Below are 21,146 nucleotides of genomic sequence, written 5' to 3'. Positions count from 1 at the left end.
GGATCGGTTTGACACGCGAAAATAAACGGTGTCATATTATTGGGTCCTTATTAAACGTGAGGCAAAACACGTGGAGGTTGCATAGGGATGCAATTGGATTCTACCTTTTAGAAATTATAATTGGCTGATATTATTCGGGATTATAATTGACTAATTGGACTCTACGTGCCCACTAAGGAAATACGATTTCTCTTTTTCATCAGAGGATGGTGAAAATGTCAAAATAGTGGGAGGGAAATTTATAAAATAAAAATCCATATTTTATATCTTAAAATTATTTTAAAATAATCAGCAACCATTATTCTGTTTCCATATCAGTATATTTTCGATTTCGTCACGTAATTCATTTTTGTTATTAACAAGCTAACCGAATCTAATTTTCAAGACTGGTTGGAAAAATTGTTCTAAATTTGGAGAAAATGATATGCACACTAATGTCAGTCCTGCTGAACTGACAAAGCTTGCAAGATGGTAGGACCATAATGTGCAAGCTAAAGTGTGATGTGCTCGCTTCTATGTCAAATGAACTGTAGGGACAGTTTGAGGAAATTTTGAATGCTGCTGACATTCGAATGCACGTGCAAGAGCTTCATGGTGCATGAAACTTATACGATGATGCACACTACTTTCAAGGAGCTCATGACTACACACATGCAAGATGAGGCTCTAGCCCATGAGCATGGTGTACATATGACTGTGCTTATTGAGAATGTGGTGGGCCTGGAATATGTGATTCCTAACGAGTTAATTGATAAAATAAGAAAAATTGTTGTTTTTATAATGGGTCTTTCGTTGGACGAAAAATGACCCACAAGGTAAGGGAAAGAAATGTTATGCCCCTCACAAGAAAAACAATCTCAATAAGAGGCAAACTCTGAAAGACACTTAAAAGGCCTACAAAGCCCGATAAGTTAGAACATATTTATTTCACTGCAAGAAGTCCGGACATAAGAAATTATATGTGCCAGAAATGTTCTGGAAATGATAAGTGAAAGTCCAAGTTAACATGATTTCAACAACAAACAAAATAAAGTTAGATGATCCAAATCCCACACAAATATGACACGCTAGACTATGTCACATTTCCAAAGAAGGATGCACAAACTAGTGGGAGAAGGCATGTTTGACTTGTCAGACATAAATTCTCTACCTGCTTGTGAGTCCTGTCTAAAAGGAAAAACGACTAAGACTCCATTCGATGGAAACGTGGAACGTGCACATGACCTACTGGATTTGATCCACACAGAGACATTTGTGGCCCGCTAAGTGTTAGCACAAAATATGGGCAATCCTACTTCATTATCCTTACTGATGACCATTCGAGGTATGGGTATGTTTATTAGATAAAACACAAATCTGAAGCATTTGAAAGGTTCAAAGAATTCAGATCTGAAGTAGAAAAACTGCTAAAAAGAAGTATTAAGACATTTCGATCTGATCGAGGTGGAGAATACTTGAGTGCTAAATTTTGGATTATTTAAAAGAGAATGAGATTCTCTCACAGTGTACTCTACAAGCAACACCACAATTGAATGGTGTTTCTGAACGTCGTAATCAAACCTTGTTGGACATGGTTCGATCTATGATGGGATTTACTGAATTTCCTACATCGTTTTGGGGCTTTGCGCTTGAAACTGTGGCACTGTTGTTGAATAATGTCCATACTATAGCAGTGGATAAAACACCATATAAGATATGGATGGGAAAAACTCCCAAATATTCTTACATGAGAATATGAGGATGTCCAGCTTACGTGAAGCAGACAGTGGGAGACAAATTGGATAGTAGATCCACTTTGTGCTACTTTGTAGGATATCCAAAGAATTCTGTTGGATATTATTTCTGTAACGTCCGAAAAATCAGTCCACGTAAACCACATGCATGCAAAAATATTTTAATTGCTTAATTGTTTTATTTAATTGCTTTTAAATGCTAACATGATGTTTACTATATGATTAAATGTAAAATTGCATGATTAAATGATTATATGACATGATTTCATGAAAATAAGGATTTTGCACGAATATTCGATAATATGCAGGGGAAATGAGACCGGGACGACCAAGACAAGAATATGTATTTTTATTTAAATAGTGGTAAGGCTTCCTAATATGATTAAAAAAATGATTTAAATTTTCGGAAAATGTTGGAGTTCGAATTATTTTTCGAATCGAGCTCGATTTTTCCCGGGAAGCCGGTTTTGGGCAAATAAGGAGTTTTAAAATATCAAAAATATTATTTTTGGGAAATTTATTTTATTAAATTTTATGATTTATTTAATTAAGTGTTATTGGGCCCAATTTAATTAATTTAAGAAGGCCCAATTACCTTTAAGCATGCAAGCCCAAAGCCAAAGACCATTAATATGTAATTAAGTTTATAAATAACTAAACCTAGTCTTCAAACCCTCATATTTCAGCCTCCATCAGCCCAGAACACCTTGCACACATTCACAATTTTTTTGAAAATAAGAAGAAAAAGGCTAGGAGTTCTTCGTCGTCCGGTCGTCTAACGTCGCACCCTCGCCGAAGATCCTATATTCGAGCGTTATAAACGCAAAGGCACGTTTCCTAAACTCTTTTAACATCATACAAATCATATTATGCATGATTTAATTGTTTATGCTTGAATAAAATAGGTACTAGATAATTTTTACGGTAAAACGTTTATTTCAAAAAAAAAATACGTCGTTTTTACGCTTTTATGAAAAACGTTTTTGAATCCAACGATACGCTGCCAAGGTAGGATGTTATATGATTGAAATATAATCAAAACATGATAAAATAAAAGAAAAACAAGTTGGAACCGAAGGGGAAGAATTACAGGAGAGGGCCGAGAGTTTCTTTTAGAAAAAAACAGTGTGTGTATACTTGTTGGGGTTCAAGTTGCACGGTGGCTTTGCATGGGGCTTAGGGGTTCGAACAGGTTTGAGGCTTGGATCCTAAGGGACGTGGGTCAGGGTCATGGTCAGGAAGGTTCCTATCATGGCTAGGACTCCTTGGTTGCAGCCTAGGTGGAGTCCTTTAAAGCAAGGACTCTCGCGCGATCGGTTGCAGGGGACAGCAGCCAAGGGGGCTTGCTGCTGGGGATGGGTGGCTCAGGGTAGGTCCATCAGGGTCCAAGGGTCATGGGCAGGGGTCGGGCCAAGGGCTGGAGGGGCTGGGCTGGTGGCTGGCTCGAGCGAAGCATGGGATCGTGAGAGCAAAGGTGGCGCGTAGGTTGCTGTTCCACTTCAGGCGGCTCGTGCGCGGGGTGCAAAGCTTGGGCTGGTCTTGGTAGGGTCCGAGCGTGGTCCAAGGATGGTGAGGGTCGTGTGGGCTCGGTGGTGGCTCGGTTGGAAGGGTCCAGGTTTGGCTAGGAGTTCTTGAGCGTGATTCACCATGTGTGCAGATTTTGGGTTCGAGTTGCAGCATGGTTTGGGCGAGCCAGGGCTGGGTTTAGGGGCTTGGGCTTTTTCAGGAGGGTCCCTAGGTGGGTTGGCTAGGGTTTGGCTCGAGGTGGCTTGGGCGTGGCTCGAGTATTTTAGGAGATGGCTCGGGTGGTTCGATTATGTGTCAATTTCGAAAATTAAAGAACAAAAAATTGAATCTAAGGGTCCACGGGTGTGGCTAATGACTTGGAAGGGTAGAATAAATAATAAAAATATTATTTTTAAAATTTGGGACCAAAATAACGAGTTTTGGAATTTTCCGGGATTTAATCGCCGCACAAAACGTTAATTAACGAATTAATTGAAACTGCCTTGTTTTAGGCTTCATAAAATTATGAAAAATTAGGTTTAAGCTTAAATAATTATTAAAAGCCTAAGTTTTCAATTTGGGAATTTTATATTAAGGTTTGTTTTAATTCGGGATTAAAACGCGTTAATAAGTCTTATTTAAAGATTAAATTAAAAGTCATCGATTAAAGCCAAATAAAATTATGAGAAAATTCTTCTAAGCTTAAATAATTATTTAGAATAATCCCATGTCATTAAAAGTGAGAAAAGGATAAATTTGAAAATTTTTACGTCCAGGGGCAAAACAGTCTTTTTATACTTAGGAAAATACGAAAACGCTTGGCAGCGTCCCGATGGATCATAATGCTTGTAAAATGATATTTTATGATTTATTATGGTGATTTTGATGATAATATGTATTTTTATGATTTATGATGAAGCTGTGCAATTTATACTGTCTAAAATGTTATTTTTGGAAAGCTGTCTTATTTTATGATTTTTTAAAGAAAATGAAAAATATTTTGAAGGATGTGAATTGATTGTGACAAAAGATATGATCTATGATATATGAATTTGTTGGGATAACGTGAGGGGAAAAGGCCCCAGAGGGAATCCATTTACGGAAAAAGGCCCAGAGGGAACCCATGTTTGGGAAAAGGCCCCCGAGGGAACCCCAACGATCGTATTTCTACGGTGGAAGCCTAGTGCACACCCCCATGGACCATGTGGAGCTAAGACTGCAGTCGATCAAAGGATAAAAGCTAGTTACTTTCAAGGATCAAATTTCACCCAAAATGATATATGATTGAAAACTTATGATAAAAATGATTTTTATGATATATGATTTATGATGATGATTAAAGCTATTTTTAAATGATTTTTAAAATGATTTATTTATGCTTAAGTTATTTTAAAATGAATTTTACTATTTATGATTTTTTTATGTTCAAATAATTTTTAATGGTTTATTTATATTCAAAAGATTATTTTAAATAAAAATATGATTTTTAATTTATGTGGATATGTATTATTTGTTATCTATGTTTAAAACGTGTTAAGTCTTTAGACTCACTAGGTTTGTATGATGCAGGATTTGATGATTTTTGGAGGTGGTGACGATTGAGTCGATCGAGTGCAGCAGTACACACCCGAGGGCCTTTATGTTTCCGACTAGCTAGATAGATTCATGATTTAAAGATTTTGCTAATGATTTTTATTAGAGATATTTTTATGCTTTATTTTTATTGTTAGCCGATCTTTTCAAATGTCGATTTAGGAATTTTTGGTTAGCCGATGATTTAGGATTTTATTTCATGCACTTGAGATTTAAATTGTTAAATTATTTTATTTAGTTTAGTATTTAGAATTTATGATTTATGAAAAAAAAAATATCGAGGTCATTTCAGTTGGTATCAGAGCCGAGGTTTTCCCCAAAGGGTTGTGTGCTGTCACTTCGAGAAGCTCAAGAAGTCACACCTCCAATATGTGAGTTTTTACAGCTTTATATTTTATATGTTTAAAATTCTTTTAAATGTTTATATGATACATGATATAAATATTAGTTGCATGCTGCATGAAAAATTTTAAATGCATGTTGGGTAGTGGGAATTGTTTGATATATCGAAGAACTTAGAAAAATAGGGTGCATGCTCTACTTGAGCTGGATTTAGGAGTCTACTTTGGGAAATTTTTGGGTTAGAATTGCAATTTTCAAGATTTTGAGGACCGAATCGAAGAATAAGATTTAAGTTATATGTTAAGTTTGAGGTGGATAAGAGAATCTAAGCTTTGCAATCGTCAAGTCAAGAAAAATTTCGAGGACGAAATTCAATTTAAGGCGGGGGAGAATTGTAACGTCCGAAAAATCAGTCCACGTAAACCACATGCATGCAAAAATATTTTAATTGCTTAATTGTTTTATTTAATTACTTTTAAATGCTAACATGATGTTTACTATATGATTAAATGTAAAATTGCATGATTAAATGATTATATGACATGATTTCATGAAAATAAGGATTTTGCACGAATATTCGATAATAGGCAGGAAAAATGAGACCGGGGACGACCAAGACTAGAATATGTATTTTTATTTAAATAGTGGTAAGGCTTCCTAATATGATTTAAAAAAATGATTTAAATTTTTGAAAAATATTGGAGTTCGAATTATTTTTCGAATCGAGCTCGATTTTTCCCGGGAAGTCGGTTTTGAGCAAATAAGGAGTTTTAAAATATCAAAAATATTATTTTTGGGAAATTTATTTTATAAAATTTTATGATTTATTTAATTAAGTGTTATTGGGCCCAATTTAATTAATTTAAGTAGGCCCAATTACCCTTAAGCATGCAAGCCCAAAATCAAAGCTCATTAATATGTAATTAAGTTTATAAATAACTAAACCTAGTCTTCAAACCCTCATATTTCATCCTCCATCAGCCGAGAACACCTTGCACACATTCACAATTTTTTTGATAATAAGGAGAAGAAAAAGGCTAGGAGTTCTTCGTCGTCCAACGTCGCACCCTCGCCGAAGATCGTATATTCGAGCGTTATAAACGCAAAGGCACGTTTTCTAAACTCTTTTAACATCATACAAATCATATTATGCATTATTTAATTGTTTATGCTTGAATAAAATAGGTACTCGATAATATTTATGGTAAAACGTTTATTTCAAAAAAAATACGTCGTTTTTACGCTTTTATGAAAAACGTTTTTGAATCCAACGATACGCTGCCAAGGTAGAATGTTATATGATTGAAATATAATCAAAAAATGATAAAATAAAAGAAAAACAAGTTGGAACCGAAGGGGAAGAATTACAGGAGAGGGCCGAGAGTTTCTTTTAGAAAAAAACAGTGTGTGTATACTTGTTGGGGTTCAAGTTGCACGGTGGCTTTGCATGGGGCTTAGGGGTTCGACCAGGTTTGGGGCTTGGGTTCTAAGGGACGTGGGTCAGGGTCATGGTCAGGAAGGTTCCTATCATGGCTAGGACTCCTTGGTTGCAGCCTAGGTGGAGTCCTTTAAAGCAAGGACTCTTGCGTGATTGGTTGCAGAGGGACAGCAGCCAAGGGGGCTTGCTGCTGGGGCTGGGTGGCTCAGGGTAGGTCCATCAGGGTCCAAGGGTCATGGGCAGGAGTCGGGCCAAGGGCTGGAGGGGCTGGGCTGGCGGCTGGCTCGAGCGAAGCATGGGATCGTGAGAGCAAAGGTGGCGCGCAGGTTGCTGTTCCACTTCAGGCGGCTCGCGCGCGGGGTGCAAGGCTTGGGCTGGTCTGGGTAGGGTCCGAGCGTTGTCCAGGGATGGTGAGGGTCATGTGGGCTCGGCTGGAAGGGTCCAGGTTTGGCTAGGAGTTCTTGAGCGTGATTCACCATGTGTGCAGATTTTGGGTTCGAGTTGCAGCATGGTTTGGGCGAGCCAGGGCTAGGTTTAGGGGCTTGGGCTTTTTCAGGAGGGTCCTAGGTGGGTTGGCTAGGGTTTGGCTCGAGGTGGCTGGGGCGTGGCTCGAGTATTTTGGGAGATGGCCCGGGTGGTTCGATTATGTGTCAATTTCGAAAATTAAAGAACAAAAAATTGAATCTAAGGGTCCATGTGTGTGGCTAATGACTTGGAAGGGTAGAATAAATACTAAAAATATTATGTTTAAAATTTGGGACCAAAATAACGAGTTTTGGAATTTTCCGGGATTTAATCGCTGCACAAAACGTTAATTAACGAATTAATTGAAACGCCTTGTTTTAAGCTTCATAAAATTATGAAAAATTAGGTTAAGCTTAAATAATTATTAAAAGCCTAATTTTTCAATTTGGGAATTTTATATTAAGGTTTGGTTAAATTCGGGATTAAAACGCGTTAATAAGTCTTATTTGAAGATTAAATTAAAAGTCATCGATTTAAGCCAAATAAAATTATGAGAAAATTCATCTAAGCTTAAATAATTATTTAGAATAATCCCATGTCATTAAAAGTGAGAAAAGGATAAATTTGAGAATTTTTACGTCCAGAGGCAAAACAGTCTTTTTACACTTGGGAAAATACGAAAACGCTTGGAAGCGTCTCGAAGGATCATAATGCTTGTAAAATGATATTTTATGATTTATTATGGTGATTTTGATGATAATATGTATTTTTATTATTTATGATGAAGTTGTGCAATTTATAATGTCTAAAATGTTATGTTTGGTAAAGCTGTCTTATTTTTTGATTTTTTAAAGGAAAGGAAAAATATTTTGAAGGATGTGAATTGATTGTGACAAAAGATATGATCTATGATTTATGATTTTGTGGGGATAACGTGAGGGGAAAAGGCCCAGAGGGAACCCATTTACGGGAAAAGGCCCCCGAGGGAACCCATGTTTGGGAAAAGGCCCACGAGGGAACCCGTCTATGGGAAAAGGCCCCCGAGGGAACCCAACGATCGTATTTCTACGGTCGAGCCTTGTGCACACCCCCATGGACCGTGTGGAGCTAAGACTGCAGTCGACCAAAGGATAAAAGCTAGTCACTTTCAAGGATCAAACTTCACCCAAAATGATATATGATTGAAAGCTTATGATAAAAATGATTTTTATGATATATGATTTATGATGATGATTAAAGCTATTTTTAAATGATTTTTAAAATGATTTATTTATGCTTAAGTTATTTTAAAATGAATTTTACTATTTATGATTTTTTTATGCTCAAATAATTTTAATGGTTTATTTATATTCAAAAGATTATTTTAAATAAAAATATGATTTTTAAATGTATGTGGATGTATATGTATTATTTGTTATCTATGTTTAGAACGTGTTGAGTCTTTAGACTCACTATGTTTGTATGTTGCAGGATTTGATGATTTTTGGAGGTGGTGACGATTGAGTCGATCGAGTGCAGCAGTACACAGCCGAGGGCCTTTATGTTTCCGCACTAGCTAGATAGATTCATGATTTAAAGATTTTGTTAATGATTTTTATTAGAGATATTTTATGCTTTATTTTTATTGTTAGCCGATCTTTTCAAATGTCGATTTAGGAATTTTTGGTTAGTCGATGATTTAGGATTTTATTTCATACACTTGAGATTTAAATTGTTAAATTATTTTATTTAGTTTAGTATTTAGAATTTATGATTTATGAAAAAAAAATATCGAGGTCGTTTCAATTTCTATCATCCCAATGAAGCAAAATATTTGTTTCTAGAAATGCCACCTTTTTGGAAAGAGAATTTCTATTAGATAGAAAAGGCAAGATGATAGAACTTGAAAAAATTCAAGATACTCTCTCAACTATAGTAGTTGAACCTAATTTCCAACAACCAGTAGTTGAAGTACAAGCTCCTAAAAAGTCTGATAGAGTTATCAGACCACCTGCAAGATATACGCTTCTTCATGAACAAAGCCATGATGAGCATTGTGTTGGATGTGATCCAATGAATTTCAAAGAAGCAATATCTGATACTGATTCAACCAAATGACTTGAAGCCATGCAGTTAGAAATGGACTCTATGTATTCAAACCAAGTCTGGACATTAGTGGATCCACCTGAGAGAATTGTTCCCATAGGATGCAAATGGATCTACAAAAAAAAAAGCTTGGGGCGGATGGGAAGGTAGTGACCTTCAAAGTAAGACTGCTTGGAAAAGATTATACTCAAAGGCAAGGAGTTGTCTGTGAGAAAACTTTTTCACCAGTTGCTATGTTTAAGTCCATTAGAATAATACTAGCCATAGCATCATGGTATGACTATGAGATATGACAAATGGATGTAAAGACTGCATTCCTCAATGGAGACATCAAAGAAGAAAATTATATATCTCAACCTGAGGGATACACATCACTGGGAAGTGAGCATAAGGTATGCAAACTTCAGAGATCAATATATGGTCTCAAGCAGGAGTCAAGGAGTTGGAACCTCAGATTTGATAGCACTATCAAAGAGTTTGGTTTTGCTAAGAATCCTGAGGAACCATGCGTGTACAAGAAAGTTAGTGGGAGTGCAGTGACATTCCTGGTACTTTATGTTGATGATATCCTGCTCATTGGGAATTATGTAGGATTATTGCAATCAACTAAAGTATGGTTAGCCAGTAAATTCTCCATGAAAGACATGGGTGAAACATCCTACGTATTGGGAATACAAATCTACTAGAGATAGATCAAAGAGGATGTTAGGACTCACCCAAGCCACTTATATCGATACCATTTTGAAACGATTCTCTATGGAAGAGTCCAAGAGAGGATACTTACAAATATGTCATGGTGTTACTCTATCTAAAGCTTTGTGTCCCAAAACTGATGAAGAGATAGAGATGATGACACGTATTCCTTATGCGTCAACCATTGGTAGTATCATGTATGGTATGATATAGACACGTCCTGATGTTGCTTACGCTCTGAATGTTACAAGCAGATATCAGGCGAACCCTGATCCAATGGATTGGAAGGCCGTGAAAGATATTCTTAAGTACTTGAGAAGGACTAAGAACTTGTTCATGGTCTAGGGGGTGGAGAATTTAAATTGGAAGGCTACACTAATTCTAGCTTCCAATGTGACGTAGATGATTCGAAATCAACCTCTGGCTTTATATTCATGGTGCGGTTGTCTCTTGGAAAGGTTCCAAGCAAGACACCGTTGCAGATTCCACCACTGAAGTTGAATACATTGTTGCATCTGCTGCAACAAAAGAGGTAGTTTGGATGAGGAATTTTGTCCAAGAGTTGGGCGTTATTCCTAATGGAGTTGATCCAGTCCCGTTGTACTGGGACAACACTAGTGTCATTGCACTAGCAAAGGAACAAAGGTCTCATCAGCGATCCAAACATGTATTGAGGAAGTTCCACATCATACGGGAGATTGTGGGAAGAGGAGACATATCAGTCGAAAGAGTCCTCTCTGCAGATAATGTTGCTGATCCACTTACAAAGCCCTTGCCAGGACCATTGTTTGAAAAGCATCGCGAAGCAATGGGATTAAGGGTAGTTGGCTCTAGGACAAGTGGGAGATTGTTAGAGTAGATGCCCTGCAAGCCAACGGTTGGCTAGGGAATTTATTGACTCAAGTGTAATAAACAATCTTTATTTTAATATAATTTAACTTTTAATGGTTTCGTTATATTTTATCTGTATACCCATGCAAACAGCATAGATAAAGTCCTTGATTATGCTTTAATACAAATGAATCGTAATTCGATGTTGAAACTCATTTGTAAACACTGCATATTCTAAATTCGTTCCTAGTCGATTCAGCCGCCTAAAACAGGGATAAAGGTCGCTTGAGCTCGAGACTAGCATCTGTGATGTTGTGTACTGCGTTTCTTGGTAAGGGCATAGAGATGTCCAAACATGCAGATGGGTAGTCATATGATGATTATACCGAACAACCCTCCCTCGGACATTCCAAGTGGTTATCATTCATCGAGAGGATAAGTCCGTGGTTATGATTGTACACCATTAGTCCTTACGACCCGGGACAACACTGAGGCTCTATATGCTAGGGCTGTGCTTTGACACGTTTACCGACTCCAGGAGAGTCATCAGGTGGCGAGGTTGGGTACAGTTGTGACACATATAGGAACCAGTGCATTGTAGTCGGGGATTCACCGCTCACCTGCGGGTGTGGATATCCTATGTGATATGATATAATAATAGTGCATGGAATCTCTAGCCAGAGTATAAGATGTACGTTGGAGAAAGAGTTCTCCAATAGTACACGTGATGCCACTATTAAAGTTATCACATAGTTATCGAATTAATATGCAACCCTCGATAAACCAATGGTTGCAGATTCGATCGGGATATATGAGATGAAGGGACCGTACTGTGCGTTAATCATAATCGACTGGTTCTTGCAGGCACTATCAGTGATACCTAGGGGATCATGGGGCGACGCTACTAGACGCTCTTACCATGATCCGATGGGTGCAATCAGAAATGAGTTCTAACATTCTTGATCAAGGTGTTGATGAAAAGAATGAAGCTAACTAGGGTAAGCCCGAATAAAGGATTATGTCCTGAATCACAAAGAGTTGTGAACCCACGGCTAGCTGTATCCCTGAACCATTGAGGGTCACAGAAGTACTGGATTGTTTGTTCCCGTTGAGAGAATAAATTCAAGAAGTTGAATTTGTATTATATAGTAAATTCAAGGAGTTGAATTTATGATAATTAAATTTTGAGAGAATAAATTCAAGGAGTTGAATTTATAAAATTTGAGAATTTAATTTATTAAACTCAAGGGGTTTATTAAATATTAAATTTTGGAGGTGATAAAAATTCAAGTAGTTGAATTTATAATTTAAATAATAAATTCAAATGTTGAATTTATAATGTATTTAATTTATTAAGCTCAAAAGTTGAGTTGATTAATTAATAAATTAAATATGGTGGATAATATGTTTAATGGGCTTGTAGGGGTACAAGTCCAACATATTAAATAATTAAAGTTTTAATGGGCTTTGATTAAATTAATTAAACTAGTTAGACTAGCCCAATTAATTAAATCAAGCCCATTAATGTTAATTATGTAATTAGGGTATGGATTTACTATAAATAATGTATTCAAGTCAAAATCCTAGCCCCACCACCACAAAAGTTTCGAGACACCCACTTCCAAAGAGAAGAAAATTTCGGCCTCCTTGTTTTTCTTTCCAAGGTTGAGCCGCCTCTCCTTTTAGTCTCCAACGTAAAATATCTTCCAAATTTCTAGTGCAATTTGAAGAGGATCACACAATTCAGTCGTGGACTTGATAGGAGGATTTCATCGAAGAAAGTTCGTAGAGAATCAACAAGAGCTAATCCGTTAATACCGGATCAGTTGGTGTGCAGTGATTTATTCACCAAAGGTATATTTTTCTAACATCCTATGTATGATTTTTGTTAAAATCATACGAGCATCCAAAGAAAATCATATTTTGATTGTCAAAATAAACAAAATTTTTAAAACTTCCACTGCGTTTGGGCGTGTAGAAAACTAGATCCAACAATCATTTCATAATATTTGTTTGAATTGTTGTATGCATGAAAACATGAATTATTATTCAGAATTTTCGTATTTCTCATGCGCATGCTTGGAACTTTTGATTTCTAGGCCCAAATTTCATGTCATGTTCGTGTTTAGGGGCTGCCATGTTTAGGGTAAGGTTAAGGAAGGTTTTTAAAACGTTTTTGAGTCCCACACACCACACATAAGTCGACTAAAACAAAGAAAGAAAAAGAAATAGGTTTTTAACCCGTGAACCTGCTGTCAAGGATTTGGGGCGAGCGGTTCATGGTTAAGGGGTTTGGTTCGGCCTTGGCTTGGGCTACGGCTCGACCAGGGTCTGTCTTGGGTCAGGGGAGAATCCTAGCCATGCTAGGACTCGGTTTGGAAGTGCAGGGAGGAGTCCTTGCAAGCAAGGACTCCCACCCGAGAACGCGCAGCACATGTGCAGGGTGTGGTATGCTTCCAGGGGCTCGGGGCGCAGGTCCGTGGCTCAAAGGCCGGGCTAGAGTACTTCTTTAGGGTCTTACGCAAGTGCACTGGGGGTTGGTTCGGGTGCTGGGGCGTCGGCTAGGTCCTTAGGTGCATGTATCGAGAGTCCATGCAATTTGCAACTCTCGGCCAGAGTATGGTGTTGTGTAGGGGTCCTCGTTTTTGCGGTTGGGGCTGCGTTCTTGGTGGTCTAAGGGTCCAGTAGGTTGAGTTAGGAGGTTGGTCAAGTTTTGGATCAACATGGCCTGGGGGTAACTCGTGAAAATTGGAAGTTGGCTCGGGGTCGAAGTTTAGGTGTCAAAATAGGGTTTTAAACTAATGAAAATGGGAAAACGGCTCACTGGGGGTCGAGTCGTAGTCCATAAGGGCTAAAACAATATAAAAAGACTGAATTCAGAATTTAGGAATTTTTTATTAAAGTTTGGGATTTTTCGGGATTAAAACACCGTTAAAACAATTAAGTAAAGATCAATGAGAAAGTCTAATATTTAAGCTAAATAAAATTATGGAAAAAAATTCATGTAAGCTTAAATAATTATTTGGGACATGTTAGAGTGATGAAATCAAGAAAAAAGTCGAAAACGAAAAATGTCGAGTTCAGGGGTAAAACGGTCTTTTTACACCTAAAAATTAGTAAACGTCATGGCAGTGCCCTGAATGCTATTTTATGTGCTAATATGATTATTTTTTTATAGTTATGGATGTTTGTGGAGATTTTATATGTTAAAATGATATTTTAAATGTTTAAGAAATTTTAGATGGTTATGATTTAATATGTAAAAATGTTATTATACATGTTTTGAGGTTAAAATGTCATTTTTATTTGTGTATAAAATAGTTCATGATTAAATTATGATTTTTAAATGTCTAGTTGATTTTTATGATTGAGGGAAGACATTTAAAATACATGTTGCATGCTTGGTTTCAAAATGAAAAATGCTAATATTATTCATGATTTTTATAAAGTTATGTGAATGAAAAATGTTGAAGGAAGTGAAGTGATTGTGACTAATTCGTTAATAATGGCGACGTCGTGAGGGTGATGGTCCCAGTGGGAGCCCGACGATCGTGTTTCCATTATTACGAATATGAGGTTATGAGGTTTGAGGAAGAATGGGAATATCATGAGGGGAGAAGGCCCCAGAGGGAGCCCCGACGATCGTATTTCTATTCGATCATTTAGGCCAAGGCTCAGTTGACCGGTGAGAGCGTCGCTGATGTCCCCGCCGCCCAGTACTGTGGTTTCATGTAGATGGATCCATCGATTTTCATGTCATATTGAGGAAAGTCACAATTAACGATCTGAATTCAACAAAGGAAAAAGAAAAGGAAAAGAAAAAATATTTATGATCATGTTAAAAAGGTTTTATGTCATGTCATGTTGAGGAAAAAGGAAAAGGTTAAGGTTTATGTTATACATGTCATGAAAATGTTTATGCTTAGGGTTGATGCATCATTATGAAAATGTTTCTATTTAAAGTTCATGCATCATCAAAGATTTACGAAAATGTTCATGTTTGAAGTTTATGTATCTTCATGAAAACGATATTTTAAGTACTAATATTTTTCACTGTTTTATGTTGACTGTATTACGTATTACTTGCTATAAAGATGATGGTGTGTTGAGTCTTTAGACTCACTAGGTGTGATGGATGCAGGTGAGATTGAGGGTGAGCTTGACGGATGATTTGACTGGACTGAAGGCGCACACAACCCGAGGCCAGCGCTTCTACTTTTTTCGCATTTACGATTTATGATTCATGATTTTAAGTTAAAGATTTTAAGACTATTTATTTATTCTTTGAGAGATTTTTGAGAGGTTTAGTATGGGCTATATTTTTCAAATTTATTGCTTTTTAGGTTTGGTAAAACAGTAGACGATTTCATTTTTATGACTATTTCACTTGATTTTTAAAATGCTAGTTGGATGATATTTTGTTTTAAAGGGTAAAATATTTAATAAAAATATTTTCATGAGGTTTATGTTTATGACTGAAAATTGAGTGTTTATAAAAAAAAAATTTCTAGTACTTTTAAAGCAATAAAAAGGGCAGACGTTTCAGTTGGTATCAGAGCCATGGTTCCTGTAAAGGGTTGTGCCACCATCAGCGCCGGAAAGATCAGTCGTCAAGCCTCAATTGTAAGTTTACATGCTTTATATGATTTTATGATGCTACCTGCATAATTATATGAATTATGTGTTTCACGTCACATGTTTAATAGCATTATGATTTTATATGTTTTATTTGCTTCAGAATTTTTATACGTGATACGATATGAAATGAAAAATTATTTGATTTCAACGCATGTTGGTTTTGTGGTGGAATTGGACTATGTTAATTTTTTGGGTTTTAGTATTGACGTTTTACTTTTTGGGCTATAAGTTAATCATGAATATTATGAATGCTTTTTGGGTTACGTAGATTTTCTAAGAAAATATTTATGATTCATGGTTACTAGTTGAATTAATTTTTGGGAATTACTCATAAGTAATAATGATTCGAGGATTTACAACGACATTGGGAGTATAGAAATGTATAAATTGAGATTTTAAGTTTGATGAATGGTAAGATTGGTTATACGAATTGATTTTTGGGTAAATAAGTTTAAAATTTTTGAAATTATGTTATGGGAAATCAATAGAAGGAAATTAAGATTGCCAAGAACTTATGGGTTGATCGTAAGATTTTCGAAAATAAGGACCAATTAAGATAATTTTTGAGGAAATTAAGAAATTATCTTTGCAAATATTAAGGAATTTGGGGACTAATTTAGCAATAAGCGAAAATTGAATGGGTTATATGGTAAGAATGTTGATGATTTAGACTTTTAAGAATATTCAGAACCTTGGGATATCTTGGTTTTAGTATTATAAGAAATTTTAATCAAGGGTTTTTAAGGATGAATCAATATTAGGCTTGAAAATCTAAGCGTCAGCGAACGTGTTTGGGATTTTAAGGTTGAAATATAATAGGTTGATGAACATTTTGGGTATAAAATAAGGAAAATAATATTGATAAGTATGGTCATCCATATTTTAATATTGGGAATTTAAGAAAAAATTGAAATTCGAGGATATAATAGAATAACACTTATGGATCTTTTTTAAGTTGCAATTCACAAATAAGGATTTAGAAGGAAAATAAGGACATTTAAGAACTTAAGTTTGATCAGAGTAGCGCAGCGGAAGCGTGGATTTTTGGGATATTAGAACTGAAGTCTAAACTTTGGGTTATCTAGGATAAGTGAATTTCGAGGACGAAATTCAATTTAAAAGTGGAATATTGTAACGTCCCGAAAATTTAAAACACTACGCGAACCGCATGCATGCAAGTATTAAATTCTTTTGTATTTTAATTAAATGTTTTAATTGCTTGAATCAATTATGTTGTGTATATTTGCATGCTTAAAATATATTCTTCTACATGATTGCATTAAAATGTATTTTTAAAAGGTTATTCGCGTTGCGATCGAGGAACGGAGACCGAGGGCTGAAAAATAGAAAATGTTTTTATTAAATAATTGTTTTTAATTATTTAAAATATGGTTGTTGCTTTTTAGTATTTTTAAAAATAAGGGGTTTTGAGGTGATTTTATACGCCGGAACGTAAATTTTATCGGTGTTGATTTTTCAACTAAAATACGAACTTTTTGGCAATCCGGCTAAAAAATTCACATATTTAATTAAAGAAAACTATTTTAATGTTTTATTAAATCCTAATTAGACTAATGAGCCTAATTTAATTGCTTATAAGGCCTACGTTCTAGATAGTGATCAATTAATATATAATGTGTTAATTAATTCACAAACCCTATTCTAAAAAGCAAACCATCGGCTACCCTAGTTTTATTTCTGAAAACTATTCTCCCCAACCCTACAATCTCACGGCAGCACACACACACCACTTGAAAGGAGATTTTTCGAAAGGCAAGCAAGAAGAAGCCATAGTCGTCCCTCCGTTCTTCGTCGTCAACGATTATCCGAGCGTATAATAAGCAAAGGCACACCTTAATCTCCCTTTTCTCATCCATCATATCATAATATTTGTTTGAATTGTTGTATGCATGAAAACATGAATTATTATTCAGAATTTTCGTACTTCTCATGCGCATGCTTGGAAATTTTGATTTCTATGCCCAAATTTCATGTCCTGTTCGTGTTTAGGGGCTGCCATGTTTAGGGTAAGGTTAAGGAAGGTTTTTAAAACGTTTTTGAGTCCCACACACCACACATAAGTTGACTAAAACAAAGAAAGAAAAAGAAATAAGAACATGCAAGAACCCGTGAACCTGCTGTCAAGGATTTGGGGCGAGCGGTTCATGGTTAAGGGGTCTGGTTTGGCCTTGGCTTGGGCTAGGGCTCGACCAGGGTCTGTCTTGGGTCAGGGGAGAATCCTAGCCATGCTAGGACTCGGTCTGGAAGTGCAGGGAGGAGTCCTTGCAAGCAAGGACTGCCACCCGAGAACGCGCAGCACATGTGCAGGGTGTGGTATGCTTCCAGGGGCTCGGGGCGCGGTCCGTGGTTTAAAGGCCAAGCTAGCGTACTTCTTTAGGGTCTTAAGCAAGTGCACTGGGAGGTTGGTTCGGGTGCTGGGGCGTCGGCTAGGTCCTTAGGTGCATGAATCGAGATTCCATGCAATCTGCAACTCTCGGCCAGAGTATGGTGTTGTGTAGGGGTCCTCGTTTTTGCGGTTGGGACTGGGTTCTTGGTGGTCTAAGGGTCCAGTAGGTTAAGTTATGAGGTTGGTCAAGTTTTGGATCATCATGGCTCGGGGGTAACTCGTGAAAATCGGAAGTTGGCTCGGGGTCGAAGTTTAGGTGTCAAAATAGAGTTTTAAACTAATGAAAATTGGAAAACGGCTCACGGGGGTTGAGTCGTGGTCCATAAGGGCTAAAACAATAGTAAAAAGACTAAATTCAGAATTTAGGAATTTTATATTAAAGTTTGGGATTTTTCGGGATTAAAACACCGTTAAAACAATTAAGTAAAGATCAAAGAGAAAGTCTAATATTTAAGCTAAATAAAATTATGGAAAAAAATTCAAGTAAGCTTAAATAATTATTTGGGACATTTTAGAGTCATGAAATCAAGAAAAAAGTCGAAAACGAAAAATGTCGAGTTCAGGGGTAAAACGGTCTTTTTACACCTAAAAATTAGTAAACGTCATGACAGTGCCCTGAATGCTGTTTTATGTGCTGATATGATTATTGTTTTATAGTTATGGATGTTTATGGAGATTTTATATGTTAAAATGATTTTTTAAATGTTTAAGGAATTTTAGATGGTTATGATTTAATATGTAAAAATGTTATTATACATGTTTTGAGGTTAAAATGTCATTTTTAATTGTGTATAAAATGTTCATGATTAAATTATTATTTTTAAATGTATATTTGATTTTTATGATTGAGGGAAGACATTTAAAATACATGTTGCATGCTTGGTTTCAAAATGAAAATGCTAATATTATTCATGATTTTTATTAAGTGATGTGAATGAAAAATGTTAAAGGAAGTGAAGTGATTGTGACTAATTCGTTAATAATGGCGACGTCGTGAGGGTGATGGTCTCAGTGGGAGCCCGACGATCGTGTTTCCATTATTACGAATATGAGGTTATGAGGTTTGAGGAAGAATGGGAATATCGTGAGGGGAGAAGGCCCCAGAGGGAGCCCTGACGATCGTATTTCTATTCGATCATGTTAGGCCAAGGCTAAGTTGACCGGTGAGAGCGTCGCTGATGTCTTCGCCGCCCAGTACTGTGGTTTCATGTAGATGGATCCATCGATTTTCTTGTCATGTTGAGGAAAGTCACAATTAACGATCTGAATTCAACAAAGAAAAAAGAAAAGGAAAAGAAAAAATATTTATGATCATGTTAAAAAGGTTTTATGTCATGTCATGTTGAGGAAAAAAGAAAAGGTTAAGGTTTATGTTATTCATGTCATGAAAATGTTTATGCTTAGGGTTGATGCATCATTATGAAAATGTTTCTATTTAAAGTTCATGCATCATAAAATATTTACGAAAATGTTCATGTTTGAATTTTATGCATCTTCATGAAAACGATATTTTAAGTACAAATATTTTTCACTGTTTTATGTTGACTATATTACGTATTACTTGCTATAAAGATGATGGTGTGTTGAGTCTTTAAACTCACTAGGTTTGATGGATGCAGGTGAGGTTGAGGGTGAGCTTGACGGATGATTTGACTGGACTGAAGGCGCACACAATCCGAGGACCAGCGCTTCTACTTTTTCCGCATTTACGATTTATGATTCATGATTTTAAGTTAAAGATTTTAAGACTATTTATTTATGCTTTGAGAGATTTTTGAGAGGTTTAGTATGGGCTATACTTTTCAAATTTATTGCTTTTTAGGTTTGGTAAAACAGTAGACGATTTCATTTTTATGACTATTTCACTTGATTTTTAAAATGCTAGTTGGATGATGTTTTGTTTTAAAGGGTAAAATATTTTATAAAATATTTTCATGAGGTTTATGTGTATGGCCGAAAATTGAGTGTTTATAAAAAAAAAAAATTTCTAGTACTTTTAAAGCAATAAAAAGGGCAGACGTTTCATTGAGTCTTTAGACTCACTAGACTTGATCGATGCAAGTGAAGATGACTTTGAGGAGACGAGGGGTGTGGACCAGTTAGCTGGCTTGGACTGAGTGGGAGGCTAAACCCGAGGACCGCCCAATGTTTTTAAAATTTCACGCACGACAAACTTTATTACCATGATTTCATGTTTTGGGTTACAATGTTTAAACAAGTGTTTTTGCAAACTTTATTTACGATCTTTTTATTGCAATGATTTTTTGATGAATAGTTTATTTTAAATCGAAATTTGAGAGTTTATTTCTAATGTAAGAAAATTTTTATTTTTCCGCAAATTTCAAGCAGTTCAAAATACGGTACGTTATATCGTGCATATATTATAAACAGTAAACAAAACAAAGATGATCAATCGCCCCAAAACTAATGACCCGTGTGAGCTAAGCACGGGCCTAGGTCCAATCCTAGGAAAATGCAAGGGATGCAAATGCAACTATTACATAAGCTTCTAATATTTACATGTCTTCGATCTTCATAATCACCAAGACCACCATCTTCCAATCTTGATATTCCATTATACTAATATTTACAAATAAATATACATGGCAAATAGGGATACATCTCATGGGGTGGGAACGGGTTATAAACTAAGCTCACTTATAAATTGACAATTATTACAATCATTCAACAAAAAATATCATAGCATACACTTAGCAAATTGGGCTTGGGCTTTTGAACATCCTTCATGCATAATATCACATATCATACACCATCAATTAATTATCACAATAATCAATTGATCCAATATTATATATCTTGATCCAATTACTAATCGCCACGATTATAAACTAAATCAACAAAGTATACAAACTCCTTTGTCTACTTTTTAATTAATTTATTTATAACCGAATTTCTTGTAAATCACCATTTACTATAAATAATTAAAGTCCAACTTCAATTATTTGTTTTATTAGAAAATAAGTACATCTTTTGTAAATTTAAACTTAAGGGCCCAAAAAATCATTTTTCACGAAAAATATTTTGGCTCATTTAAATTTATCAAAATATGTTAGCCATCTAATGGTCCAACAAATTCAAAGCCCATGACACTTTGATATTCCAAAACAATTTTGGAAACCCTAGTCGTCAACGCCGTCGCGGGATTCCGGCCAACTTACAAAAAAAAAATTTTCAAAGGGGCATGCCCTTGTTGTCCGTTTCGGGCACAACTTTCTGCCCAAACGGCCCAAAACCGGCCTTGATTTTAGTTGTTTTGATTGTCTCATGCGGCTAGAAATTGACTCAATATAATATCATATATATGCTACACAAAATAGTAACCATAGCGCATTATACCACTTGAAGGGATCGATTAAGGTGCTTGCTTGCGCAACGGAAGTCAAAATTATTTTTC

The sequence above is a fragment of the Primulina tabacum genome, chromosome 2, assembly GCF_025594145.1.
Source record: "Primulina tabacum isolate GXHZ01 chromosome 2, ASM2559414v2, whole genome shotgun sequence".
NCBI classification, from domain to species: domain Eukaryota; kingdom Viridiplantae; phylum Streptophyta; class Magnoliopsida; order Lamiales; family Gesneriaceae; genus Primulina; species Primulina tabacum.
This window is presented reverse-complemented; position numbering follows the sequence as displayed.